A 10,000-nucleotide genomic window follows, 5' to 3' on the forward strand; every position below is an offset into this window, starting at 1 on the left:
CTCCTCCTCAATAGAGACGAAAAAACAAAAAACACACAAAAAAACATAAGTATCAACAACAACAACAGGTACTATACACGTACCTTAGGACTGGCTGGCTGGCGGACGAGTACACGGACACACCTCACACGTATAGGTTCTGAAGAAGACAAAACAACAACACTGAAATCCTTGGCATAGAAAATCAGACTCTGCGTTATACAATATGGAGAGGCTGTAACATATAGAAGATACATTAGAGGGCATGGTGCAGCTGAGGGGGAGGCTACAGTGCATGGTGGGGCCTTGGTAGGGTACTAAGAGCAGAGTTCACAGTCCAGCACAGTGTCTTCGTAACAGCCCGAACCAAACTATAGAATCCCAAACCATCCAAATTCGGTGAGGTCTTCCATGCCACACTAAATACAAAAGACTTTTCCTGTATAGTTTTCATCAAATTTGTGAACTTAAATATAAACACCAGGCACTATACAAGGAAATTTCAAAGGCTCTGGTATTAGTTTGGGAGCTCACTAACCCGTCATGGGGAACTGTGAAACTGGCCCTTAGTGGTTATGGTGTGAGTGGCGAGCAGTGTGTGATGAGCAGTGTGTGGACGGGACACGTGGAGGGAGTGGGAGGAAGCGGCGGCCTGCAAAAAGAGTGACGGATGCAGCAGCTGTAGAGGGATGCACAGGAGGGGGGGGAGGGGGAAGGAGGGGGAGATGAGAGGCCTGGTGTGATTGCGCTTAGGTGGCAACACTGACGAAGCGGATTGAAGGAAAACAAAATTACCAAAGTGAATGATGAAAAAACTACTGATAACAAGAACAATAACAACAATAACGGTAATAGTAACAACAGGAAGAGGAATAACAAGAAGCAATAACAAAAAGAATAAGAAAGTTAGTGAAAAATATTAAAAAAAAGAATATTGCAAAGAAAATATTACGTTACCATAACCAACAACAACAATAATAATAATAATAATAATAATAATAATAATAATAATAATAATAATAACAACAACAACACGAACAGGAAAAACAATAGCCAATAATAATAAAAATAAGCAAGAAAGGTGTGCGTGCGTGTGTGTGTGCGTGTGTGTGTGTGTGTGTGTGTGTGTGTGTGTGCACGACGCAAAGTTACTGGCACGGCACTCTTAAAATGGCTTCCTTTGTTGAACACACACACACACACACACACACACACACACACACACACACACACACACACACCTCTGACCTTCCTTTCAATAGCACTCCTCTCTTTTTTTCTCTCTCTCTCTTTCTCTCTTTTCCACGCTCCCTTCTGCTCACAGCTTTCTCGACAACAACAAAAAAAGAAGAAAGAAGAGAAAGGAAAGGAAAAAAAAAGGGAGAGGAGAAAAACAAGGCACACAAAACCCTGCAATGAAAGGGACAATCAATGAAGCTGCCGAAGACTTGTTTATTTTCCTCTTGATTGTTTTGTTTTTCTATCTTTTTTTTATATATTTAACAAAGAAAGAGGAGGAGAGGCAAGAGGAGGAGAAGTAAGGAGAGGAGATACAGAAGAAGGAGAGGCAAGAGGAGGAGAAGTAAGGAGAGGAGATACAGAGGAAGGAGAGGCAAAGGAGGAGGGAGAGGATAGCAAGAGGAAGAGGAGGAGGAGGGATGTGAAAAAAAAAAAAAAAAAAAAAAGTTACATCGATCGATCAGAGTCTCTTCATTTAGGGGACTCGAGTGCTCTTACATACGGCCAATTCTCTCTCTCTCTCTCTCTCTCTCTCTCTCTCTCTCTCTCTCTCTCTCTCTCTCTCTCTCTCTCTCTCTCTCTTACTATTTTTTTACGAATTTCTTTATATACATATTTTTTTTCATTTTTTTTCATATATTTACATTTTACGTTATATTATTTCATTTTTTTCTCTTTTTTCTTTGTCTTAGATTTTATTACTTTTATTCTCTCTCTCTCTCTCTCTCTCTCTCTCTCTCTCTCTCTCTCTCTCTCTCTCTCTCTCTCTCTCTCTCTCTCTCTAACGACCCTGACCTTAAATTGTTCCCCCTACCATCTACCCCTCCCCCTCTTCCCCCACTTTCCCCCCCTCCCCCTTCCCCTACCTTCCTACCCCCTTTTTCCTCACCCTTCTGTACCCTCCACCCCCCTGCCCTCCTTCCCCTCCATGCCCTCCTCTTCCCTCTTCCCCCTTCTCCCTCCGCCTCTGACCCCCTTTTCCCCAATCTCTCCATATCCCCCTTTCCCAAGCCTCCCCCCTCTCCCCTTCATAAACACGCCCCCCTTTCCTCTTTAAACACCCCTTTCTCCCCACTTCCCCATGTCTCCCTTTTCCTAACTTTCCACCCCCCTCTCTTGCTCCCCCTCCCTACGACCTCTTAACTCCCTCCCCCTTCCTACGACCCCTTAACTCCCTCCCCCATCCTACGACCCCATAACTCCCTACCCCTTCCTATGACCACTTAACTTCCTCCCCCTTCCTACGACCCCTTAACTCCCTCCCCCGTCCTTCGACCCCTTAACTCCCTCCCCCTTTGTCCCCCCGCCTTCTTCGCCCCTCCTCCCCAGAACCACCTAACGAGGGAAGCGAGCGTCACCTGCAGGCCCGCCACTGTTGTGTTCCCTATTATGCTTCTGAAAGGGGAGGAAGGAGCGGCGGAGGGAGGAGGAGGAGGAGGAGGAGGAGGAGGAGGAGGAGGTAGTGGCAGGGACAACAAATAATGGCGCAAACAAGAACAATAACGAGGGCAAAAACAACATCAACAACGTAAATAAAAACAAGATCTATAGAAGCAACGTCATTAACAACAACAACAACAACAACAACGAGGGGAAATAAAAGAGAAACATTAATGAAAAAACAAAAGCGATTTAAATAAGTAGAAAGTAAATAAAGAGAATAAAAAGAAAAAAGAATAGAAATAGCAACAAATATACAAGCAATCATCATCATCATCAACAACAAAAACAACAACAAAACAAACATCATTACCAACTAAAAAAATAGAAGAAAAACAACAACAACAATGACAACAAGCAAAAGAGGTCAATTACTTTTTTTTTGTTGTTGCTTTCTGTTTTCCTTTTTGGGGCCGCGAGTCAGTCTCTCTCTCTCTCTCTCTCTCTCTCTCTCTCTCTCTCTCTCTCTCTCTCTCTAAACCACTCCCATTTTTTCTCTCTACATTTATAGACTTCGGGTCAAACTAAAAGAAAACCAATGAAAAAAATTTGAGCAAAGGGTTAAAAAAAAAAATATAGAGATGAAACAAACATTGAAAAAAAAAAAAACAAATATATAAAAGAAAAAAAGAACTCGAAATCGCATCCCTTTACACTCCCCATCTTTTTTTTATTTTTGCCTCCCCATCTCCCCTTCACCCCATCTCCCACTTTTCCCCAAAACGTCGAGGTGCCAACAATATATATTTTTTATCATATCAAACTCCCCCCTTCCTTCCCCTTCCTCTCCCTCTCCCCCTCTTCTCCCTTTCCCCGTTTCTCTCCCCTCAGCCACTCTCCTCTTTCCCTCTCCCCCTCCTCCAACTCTCCTTTCCTCTCCTCCCCTCCTTTTCCTTCTCCATCCCGTCCCCTTCCTCTCACCCCCGACTAACTCTCCTCTCTTCCTTCTCCCTCCATCCCCCACTCCCTTCTCCACTCCCCTTCATCCCCTCCTCCTCCTCCTCCCCTTTCCCTCCACCCGAACAACTCCTCTCTTTCCCTCTCCTCCTCCTCCCCCCCCGCCCGAACCTCTTGCAATTCCCCACACAAAGAGAGAGTCCTTTTGAAGTCACACTCAGCCATTCAGCCTCTGTGTCCCCGCCTCGGCGTCCACCCTCCATTAACAAGGGATTTGGAGACTCTATATTCAAAGCCTCCTTTTTTATTTCAATTTTCTACGTATCCGTGCGAGAGAGAGACTGAGAGAGAGTGGGAGAGAGTGTGTGTGCGAGAGAGACAGAGAGAGGGAGAGAGAGTGTGTGTGAGAGAGTGTGCGTGTGTGTGAGTGTGTGTGTGTGAGTGAGTGAATAAAGAGTGTGTGTGTGTGAGAGAGAGAGAGAGAGAGAGAGAGAGAGAGAGAGAGAGAGAGAGAGAGAGAATGTGGTGTTCATAGTCATAATCCATAATTGCTGTTGTTATTGTTATTGCTGTGATAATGGTGGTGGTGGTGATGGTGGTGGTTATGGTGATGAAAACTGGATGTGGTGATGATTTTGATGGCAAGATTGGTGATAGTAAATTCTGGAGGTGTGGGCGCGGAGAGTGGTGGTGATGGTGATGATGATGGTGGTAGCGTGATAATGGTACGAAAGTGGTGTTAGCGGTGGTGTTAATGGTGGTGTGATGATAATGGTGGTGATGAAGACGGTGATGAAGGGGCAATGATTAATGGTGAAGGTGACGATAATGCAATAATAATGATGGCCATGTTAATGATATACTGGTGATGATGGTGATGATGGTGGTGATGAAGACGGTGATGAAAGTGTAGTGATTAATGGTGAAGGTGACGGTAATGCAGTGATAATGATGGCAATGTTAATGATATACTGGTGATGATGGTGATGATGGAGGTAATTAGAGCGTTAACGAGGTGATGCTATACCATTATAATTAGTCTCATCTCTGTCTACCATTATAATTAGTCTCATCTCTGTCTACCATTATAATTAGTCTCATCTCTGTCTACCATTATAATTAGTCTCATTTCTCTCTCCCTCTTCTTCCTCCTCTTTCTCCTTCTACTCTTCTTCCCTCCTTCGCTAACCACAGACAATCATGAACTAGACGGTCACAGAGTTTCGCCAAATCATCATCTTCCTCCTCTTCTTCGTCTACTTCTTATTATCATTCTTTTTCTTCTTTTTTTGACGTGTATCGCTTTGTATCGCTTCGTAGGTCCTCCTCCTCCTCCTCTTGATCCTCTTCTTAACCACCTCAGCACTCAGCACTCCTCCAGAATGTGTCACGAACGAGAGTAAGAGTGTAAGGGGCAACGTTAACAAAGTATCGTACTCAGCCTCTTATGTCTGCCGATTTCCGACCTAAAAACCATCTCCTCCACCCAAATAACCCACTTCATATATAGTTATCGTAAAATGGTTAATTATTGGCTGTTCTTGGCAATAGTTATGGAGCAGAAACCGGTAAATACGATGTTCTGAGTACGATAACCTGGCAACGGAGGTGAGGGGCAACGTTAACAAATTATCGTACTCAGCTAGTGTATTTTCCATTTTCTCACCCATAACTAATACAAAAAGGAAAATATCACATCAATAACCAACGGGGTGAACGATAACTTTAACTGAATCTCGGTATTGCTGTGGGTACAAGAGCTCTGGGTGTCAGAAACTGATAGATGTAATATTCAGAGTACGGTAATATGGAGACGCTGGGGTAGGGGCGGGAGGGGAGGGGAGGGGAGAAGTGGAGGGGCGCTGTACGATAGTTTGGGCGCCGATGACTTCTCCAGGAAACGTAAACAGTGTCCCGCGCCGTACGCCAGGCAGCGGGTGGGAAGCAAAACAAGTCTTATTCCCCAAACTGTATTTTTGCGGTGGCGGCGGCGGCTAGAGAGAGAGAGAGAGAGAGAGAGAGGGGGGGGGGTATAGGGGGGGAGGGCGTACAACTCTCACTCTAGGATAACGTCGCATCGATCAAAAAGGATTTAATGCCCAGTGCGCCGCGTCAGCAGCCTTTGATCCTGTGTCCTGAGGGATCCGGTCCTATATGTTTCCCGCAGCCCGTCTGTCACTTGTCTGCCTGCACCCCGCCGCCGGGAGCGCACACACACACACACACACACACACACACACACACACACACACACACACACACACACACACACTCTCACTCACTCACACACACACACACACACACACACACACACACACACACACACACACACACACACACACACACACACACACACACACACACACACACACACACACACACACACACACACACACACACACACACACACACACACACACACACACACACACACACACACACACACACACACACACACACACACACACACACACACACACACACACACACACACACACACACACACACACACACACACACACACACACACACACACACACACACACACACACACACACACACACACACACACACACACACACACACACACTCCAGGTTCGCGTCCCTTAGTCTGTCCTTTGAGCTTCGTAACAAATTGCAGAGAATCCAATTCAACAACAAGCTCAAACAACACCACTATCAAAACCACCACCACCATCACCACCACCACCACCACCACCACTACTACTATCACCACCACCACCATCACCACTACTGCCAGCAAACAGACCTACCTCCTACATGAGACTCGGTTCCTCCCTCTCTTCCTCCCTCCCTGCCCAGTCTCCCACAGCATCCTTGCTTTCTGTATTACCTTTAGAATACCTGCCCTGCCTCCCTTGTCCTTACCCTGCCAACCATCCGTGCCCAAATCGCCTTGCTGTGCCCTGTCCTACCCTGCTTGAAGTTCCCTAGCCAGTATTTTTTCGAGTGTCATTGAAGAATTGATTTACATGTCTACATTATCGCCAGTGCTTGGGTCTGATATTATTTTACAGCGTAAGGAGACACCTCGAGGGAAAAAAGGATAAAAACTCGCTATGGCACTTATGTTTGGATTCATATTTTTTCTAATTATTATGACTTATTATTTCCTTTGGGGAGCGTGCAGTTGATACTGGAAGGAGTACACACACACACACACACACACACACACACACACACACACACCGTCGCTGCTTATGCTCCACCACACGGCGAACGACCGAACTAACACATATCACAACTTGTCTCGCTCTGCTTCATAAACTTTCTTTTCTAATTCTATTTCCATTTTACCCATGTGAGGGAGATGAGCACCGAGGCCACACACACACACACACACACACACACACACACACATATATATATATATATATATATATATATATATATATATATATATATATATATATATATATATATATATATATATATATATATATATATATATATTACCTTTTCCCGTGCATATCAAGGTGTATCTCACGACTGTGTTTAGTCTTCAACTTTTTTCCTTCCTGCTAACTTTTTTCAATACATTTTCTTGTGACTTGTGCGATGCGTATTATCCATGTCACAAGAAAGACCATGAATACGATTCCAACACGTTACAGGAACGCTGAGGTTTGTTCGTCGAAATTCTCGACCCTAAAAATATACAAACATGCGAGGGAAAGTAAAAGGAAGCGGAAAATATACACACAACATGATATACACGAAAAAAAAAGCATAGAAAAAAACTTGAAAGGTGAGAGGTTGACACGGGAGAAGGGGAAAGAAGGCAGGAGAGGGGCGAGGCATGGGGAGGGCAGGGCCAGGTGAGGGTCAGGGAGGGCAGGTGAGGGTGTTAAGAGGACCCGTCTTCCTCCCTCTGCCTACCTGCCGGAGGTGTCGTCAGGTGTCGGCTGAAGGAGAGGGAACCAGCCAATAAAGGAGGGAATTAGCCATAGCAGGTGAGAGGGGCTTAGAGGGCGCGGCGGGTGACAGCACGACGAGGAGGAGGAGGAGGAGGAGGAGGAAAAGGAGGAGGAGGGGGAGGTGGGAGTGGGGGGGGGTGGCGGAGGAAAAAACGAAGATGTAGCAAAAAATTCTTATATTTGAGAGGAATGATTTCTTGTGGAAAATTATGAAGCGAATGATTTTTGAAGTACGTTTCATCTGTCTATCTGTTCATCTACTGGTCTATCTATCTATCTATCTATCTATCTATTTACCTATCAATCTATACCTATCTATTTACCTATCATTCTGTCTATTCATGTATTTATCTGTATCTATCTCTATATCTGTCTATCAATTAATCTATCTATCTATCTACCTAATTATCTCTAGTTGTATGTATTTATCTATCTAAAGAGCAAGAGAGAAGGAAGGGGAATGGCTAGTACTACCTGTATGTCTATCTATCAATCAATCTATCTATCTACCTAACTATCTCTCTGTATCTATGAATTTGTCTATCTAGAAAATGAGACAGAGAGCGAGAGAGAGAGAGAAGAGGGAAGGGAGAGGGGGGTACTACTCTAAATCAGTGTCGGGCTTCTACTGACGGCAACGCTGACGTGTATGGGCGTCGTGAGGGCGTGAGTGGAGACGTGAGTGGGGCGTGCGGCGCGGACAGGCGTGGAGTGGGCGTGAAGGGCACCTGAGGGCTCGTGGGCTAATTAGAAGGCGTCTATAGACACACCTGAGCCCCGTTAGTTCCCTTTGAGGCGCCGCGCTGCCAGCCTCCTGCGCGCTGACACCTGACAATATCCTCGTCTGATCTCCTGTCGCTCTCACTTTTTTTTTCATCCGCGGCGCCGTGAACATATTTATTGGCCTTCGTGGGTTTCAATAAGTCTGGGAAAAGCGCGCCACATACATATTTCTTTTTTAACACCTGCGTATGTATGTATGTGTGTGTGTGTGTATGTGTGTATGTGTTGGGTTCAGGTGGATATTTTGGGACGGGTTGTTAATTAGTGTGGCCGAGGGAGGGCTTCTTCTGAGATGTGATGCTCCTCCTCCTCCTCCTCCTCCTCCCCCTCCTGACGGGCTGGTGCATGGTTAAGGTTCTAGTTTTAGGTCTTGTTTACGATTTGATGACTTCCTGATGATGATGACTATGATGATGATGGTAGTGCTTCGTGAGTCTCGTATTTCCTCACTTACATCATTTCCTTTTCTTTTTAGGTTTAGTCTGTCTTGGTTGCTGTCGGACGAGGACGAGGAGGAGGAGACGTGATGGTGTAAGGGTTAGAAAGTGAAGTAGCGTGTTGTGTCTGTGTGACGTGTGGTTGTTCTGGTGAGCGACGGTGATGGGAGAGATAAAGAGGAAGAGGAGGGGGTGTAATAAGGGGTAAGAGAAAGAGAAAGAGACAGAGGGAGAGAAGGAAGGGGAGAATCTATGTCCACTGCGTATACACCACCATGCACCGTAATCTCCAAAAGCGTATGTGCGTAACCCATCACCATCGCTACGCATTTTTTCACACTCTCATAACTCTCCCGGATGTCACATTGTTACTCTTACATCCCGCCAAAGACTCATGGGGGAATGTCACGGAAATGAGCACGGAGGCCACGCGTAGCTTTAAATGCACGCGCTCCCAACTTTGCCTCACTTAAAACAACCCCTCATACGCCATTATACGCTTCAGGGGTAATACAGTAACTAGCCGCTATACAATCACTGCTGGCACTGTTGTTATCACGAGATCAGCCCCGCGGTTATCATTTAGCTCATTAGTATTATCCGATAGCAACATTATTACCATCAGGGTCAACGTTATTATCGCCTATCGACGCAATCTCTATCAAGTGTTATCAGCGCGGCGATCAAGGCGGGGAGAGGAACAAAACAACTGTCATCATCATCAGCAGCAGCAGCAGCATCACCAGCATCATCATCATCGTCGTCAGTAACATCATCGTCGTCAGCATCATCATCGTCAGTAACATCATCGTCGTCAGCACCGTCATCGTCGTCACCATCATCATCAGCAGCAGCAGCATCAGTACCGTCACTATAGGAATTAACGTACAGCGCCACAAAAAGCCATTATGTATCGTCTATAGCGCAACTTTGTCATCACCATCATCACCACCACCACTGCCACTGTCACCACTACCCAACAGGAGCACCACTATAACTCTTCCCACCTACCCACCACCACCACCACCATCTCAACCGTTACCACTACCATCATTTTGACCACTAAAACCATGGAGAAGAAGAAGAACAAGAACAACAACAACAACAAGAAAACATGTGCAACTTATAACCTCGTAAGTCATAAGAACGACATAAAACAACATAACCACCTAAAAACAAACGGAATATCTGAGAGAATGGTAGGCTTATTATACACGGAGGCTGCATTGGAAGGAAAAGAAAAACCACAACCAAAACAACAAGAAGAAAAGCAACACACAGGCACTC

At 45.4% G+C, this 10,000-nt stretch overlaps 1 protein-coding gene across 4 annotated transcripts in view; it reads right to left on the reverse strand.

Annotated features, from left to right (window-relative positions):
• Positions 1-10,000, reverse strand: part of LOC126999862 (glutamate receptor ionotropic, delta-2-like) — a 370,968-nt gene that overhangs the window by 250,823 nt on the left and 110,145 nt on the right. For all 4 annotated transcript variants that reach the window (XR_007753644.1, XR_007753643.1, XR_007753642.1 and 1 more), the window contains exon 5: positions 84-139. The gene's annotated coding sequence lies outside the window, so the exon portion shown is untranslated. The remainder of the gene's footprint in view (positions 1-83; positions 140-10,000) is intronic.

The sequence above is a fragment of the Eriocheir sinensis genome, chromosome 17 (genome assembly GCF_024679095.1).
Source record: "Eriocheir sinensis breed Jianghai 21 chromosome 17, ASM2467909v1, whole genome shotgun sequence".
Classification (NCBI taxonomy): Eukaryota; Metazoa; Arthropoda; class Malacostraca; order Decapoda; family Varunidae; genus Eriocheir; species Eriocheir sinensis.